The sequence below is a fragment of the Mobula hypostoma genome, chromosome 7 (genome assembly GCF_963921235.1).
Source record: "Mobula hypostoma chromosome 7, sMobHyp1.1, whole genome shotgun sequence".
Classification (NCBI taxonomy): Eukaryota; Metazoa; Chordata; class Chondrichthyes; order Myliobatiformes; family Myliobatidae; genus Mobula; species Mobula hypostoma.
In genome coordinates, this window is record NC_086103.1 from 45,832,739 (window position 1) to 45,837,270 (window position 4,532).

The window sequence follows — 4,532 nt, forward strand, 5'->3', positions numbered from 1 at the left end:
TTTCTTTGGCTTTGATGTTGGCTTTGGCTTCCCTTGTCAGCCACGGTTGTGTCATCTTTCCTTCAGAAGTAGTAAACGTAGTAGGAGAATGGTCACAGAGGAGCCCTGCACTGACTGATTATTCCTGCCAGGAAAAGTAAATGGAATAAGCAGTCAGTGCAGGGTTCCCTCATGTCCATTCCCCTGAGCAACCATTGTACCCCTTTGGATACTGCTGGGGGATGATTTATCAGGGCATCCCAGCAGCAGCCAGGCCTGTGACACTGTGGCCCACTCTGAGACTCAGTAGGGAAGGGTAAAGTCAAGCAGAGAGGCAGTGATAGGAGATTCAGTATTTAGGGGGAAGTACAGCAGATTCTGTGGCCACCAAAGAGAAGCCAGGAAAGTGTGTTGCCTCCAGGGTACCAAGGTCCAGGATATCTCAGAGTGACTGCAGAAGATTCTCAAGAGGGAGGGTCAACAGCCATTGGTACACATTGCACCAATGACATTGGTAGAAAGGGGGAAGAGGTCCTGTGTAGTGAGGATAGGGAGATAGGGAAGAGGCTAAAAAGTAGGATCTCCAAGGTAGTACTGTAATCTGCGGATTACTCTCAGTACCACGTGCGAGTCAGAACAGGAAAGGGATGGTAGTACAGATGATTGAGTGGCTGAGAAGTGGTGCAGGGGGCAGGGTTTCAGATATCTAGATCATTGGGTTCTCTTCTGGAGAAATATGACCTGTACAAAAATGATGGGTTAAACCTGAACCTGAGGGGGACCAATATCCTTGTGGGTAGGTTTGCTAGAGCTGTTGGGGAGGATTTAAACTGAGTTGACAGAGGGATGGGTACCAGAGTAATGGGCTGAAGATGGAGCAGTTGGTATACAAGTCAGTGTGCAATGAGACTGTGAGGAAAGACAAGGCAGATGATAGGGCAAAACAGCCATGAGTGGAATGAGTTGAAGTGTAACTTGGGGGCAGAATCGATAAGAATGGTGAATACAGGACTGAAGGTGTTATATTTGAATGCACACAGTATACAGAATAAGTTAGCTGAATTTATAGCGCAGTTAGAGATTGGCAGGTATGATATTGTGGGCATCACTGAGTCGTGGATGAAAGAAGATCATAATTGGCAGCTTAACATCCAAGAATACACCTTGTATTGAAAGGACAGGCAGGTAGGCAGAGGGGTGGGGTGGTTCTGTTGGTTAAAAATTAAATCAAATCCTTAGAAAGAGATGACATAATATCAGAAGATGTTGAATCCTAGAATTAAGAAACTGCAAAGGTAAAAAGACCCTGATGGGAGCTATATAACAGGCCACTGAACAGTAGTCTGCAAGTGCGATATAAATTTCAATGGAAAATAGAAAATGCATGTTGATTGGAAGGGGACACTAGGAGGGATGACGGCAGAACAGCAATGGCTGGAGTTTGTGTGGGATAGAAACATCTCATAGATGAAGTAGTATTCTAAGGGGAGGATGATGCAACCATGGCTGACGAGGGAAGTCAAAGACAGCATAAAAGCAAAGGAAAGGACGTACAATATAGTGAAAATTAGTGGGAAGTTAGAGGATTGACAAGTTTTTAAAAACTAACGGAAGGCAACTGAAAAAACTATAAAGAGACATGGGTGGCACAGTAGTGTAGTGGTTAGCACAACGCTTTACAGTACAGGTTACCCAGGTTCAATTGCTGCCTGTAAGGTGTTTGTACGTTCTCCCCTTGACCATGTGGGTTTCCTCTGAGTGCTCCGGTTTCCTCCCACAGTCCAAAGACATACTAGTTGATTGCTCATTTTAAATCGTCCCATGATTAGGCTAGGAGTAAATCGGGGCATTGCTGGGTGGCGTGGCTTGTAAGGCTGGAAGACTGTATCTCAATAAATAAATGTAATGCCCTGGTTCACATCTTTACTGTTATGCTGTAGGTATTTCATATAGCAGCTCTGCGTGAGTGACAGAGAAGTTCAAGATGAGCTCCAACGTGCATATTTGACTGTTTAATTAGAATATACCCTTTTCTTTTTGTTATTCTTTAATAACCCTTCAGTTAAGATTCATATAATTCCTTTACTCTTAATGTCATAGTCCGGTCCGTGAAGTCCGTATCCCGGTTCACGGTCCGGTCCATCGACCCATGCTCCAGGTTTTCCTATCTACTCTGTTTCTGTTCTTGTTGAGCTAATTGAGGCAGCTGATGCTCGTTGGGGCTGGCTGCATAAATACCTTCAGAGACCGCAGCGTGGCTGCTAGATTGTTCTTGTCCCTACTCCTTGTATCCCTTGCTCTGCCTTCTGTTTCCTCACCTTAAGCCCTGCCTTGTCTTGCAGGTAACTCTCGCCTCACCTTGCCTCGCCTTGCTTTGCCTGAAGCCTTGCCTTGTCTTGCTGGTAACTCTCACCTCATCTCGCCTGCAGTCTTGTCCTGGAACCACCCTGTACCTAGCTCCCTTCCTGTCCCTTGCCTCCGCCCAGGTAAGCCAGGCCGTCTTGCCGTTACCTGGGTTTGGTTCTGTCCCTTTCTGTCTGTCCCATGCCTCCGTTGGGTGGTGATCCGCGCCCTGCCCAGGAGGAGCCAAGCCTCGCCTCAAGCCTCCAGCCTCCTGCCAAGCCTCACCTCAAGTCTCCTGCCTCCAGCCTCGCCTCGCCTCGTCTCCTGCCTCCAGCCTCGCCTCAAGTCTCAAGCCTCCAGCCTCGCCTCAAGTCTCCTGCCTCCAGCCTCACCTTGCCTCAAGTCTCCTGCCTCCAGCCTCGCCTCGCCTCAAGTCTCCTGCCTCCAGCCTCGCCTCGCCTCAAGTCTCCTGCCTCCAGCCTTGCCTCACCTCAAGCCTTCAGCCTCGCCTCAGGTCTCAAGCCTCCAGCCTCGCCTCAAGTCTCCAGCCTCGCCTCAGGTCTCAAGCCTCCAGCCTCGCCTCATCTCAAGTCTCCGGCCTCCAGCCTCGCCTCGTCTCCAGCCTCGCCTCAAGTCTCCAGCCTCGCCTCAGGTCTCAAGCCTCCAGCCTCGCCTCATCTCAAGTCTCCAGCCTCGCCTCAAGTCTCCAGCATCCAGCCTCCTCAAGTCTCCAGCATCCAGCCTCGCCCCGTCTCCAGCATCCAGCCTCGCCTCGTCTCCAGTCTCGCCTCGTCTCCAGTCTCCAGCCTTGCCTCGTCTCCAGCATCCAGCCTCGCCCCGTCTCCAGCATCCAGCCTCGCCTCGTCTCCAGTCTCGCCTCGTCTCCAGTCTCCAGCCTTGCCTCGTCTCCAGCATCCAGCCTCGCCTCGTCTCCAGTCTCGCCTCAAGTCTCCAGCATCCAGCCTCGCCTTGTCTCCAGCATCCAGCCTCGCCTCGTCTCCAGTCTCGCCTCAAGTCTCCAGTCTCCAGCATCGCCTCGTCTCCAGCCTCCTGCCAAGCCTCGCCTCGTCTCTTGCCTAGCCTCGAGCCTGAAGACTCCAGCCTCTAGCCTCTTGCCAAACCAAACCAAGTCTCTAGCCTCTAGCCTCAAGCCTGAAGACTCCAGCCTCGTCCTTGCCAGGTTAAGACCCAGGTACTGGGTCCTTGTCAAGTCACTGGCTCGGAGTCCAAGCCCGGGCTCTTAGCTCTCTTGTCCAGTCCTGTTCCAGGTTCCTGGTTTTCCTGTCCATGTCCTTGCCATTGCCCTGTATCCTAGTCCTGTCCCTAGTACTTCAGTGTCTGTGTCTTGCACTTGGGTCCGCTCCCAGCCACCGCCTTATGACACTTAAGCAGTGTTATTTCATGGCATCAATTTGTAACGGGAAGAAATGACACAGCATCCACACAAACCAGGTAGACTCGCACCTCAATCTCACAGGTTTGGCAGGGCCGTAGATTGTCTTCCCTAGACTTATGCAGCCGAGGAAACCAGAGTGTTTCATAAAAAAAAAGAAATATGAAGGAAAAATAGCCAATAATTTCAAAGAGGATTCCAATAAGATTTTCAGATATATGAAGAGTAAAAGAGAGGTGAGAGAAGATATTGAATCACTGATGCTGGAGAGGTAGTAATGTAGAGACAAAGAAATGGCGGATGTACTTAGTATTTTGCGTCAGTCTTCACTATGGAAGACATGAGCCGTGTCAGAAGATGGAAGTGAGTATGGTTGCTATTACTAAGGAGAAGGTGCTTGGGAAGTTATAAAATCTGAAGGTAGATAAATCACCTGGCCCTGATGGAGTACACCTCAATGTTCTGAAAAGAGTAGCTGAAAAAATTGTGGAGGTATTAGTAGTGATCTCACAAGAATCGCTAGACACTGGAATGGTTCCAGAAGACTGGAAAATTGCAAATGTCACTCCTCTCTTTAAGGAGGGAGGCAAAAGAAAGGAAATGATAGACAGTTAGACTGACTTTAATGTTGGAAAGATTAGTTAGGATCCTTTATTAAGGATGAGGTTTCAGGTATTTGGCGCATGATAAAGTAGGCCAAAGTCAGCATAGTTTCCTTAAGGGGAATTTTTTTACTGAAAAATTTGTTGGAATTCTTTGAGAAAATAACAGGCAGGACAGGCAAAGGAGAATCAGTTATATGTTATTTACTTGGATT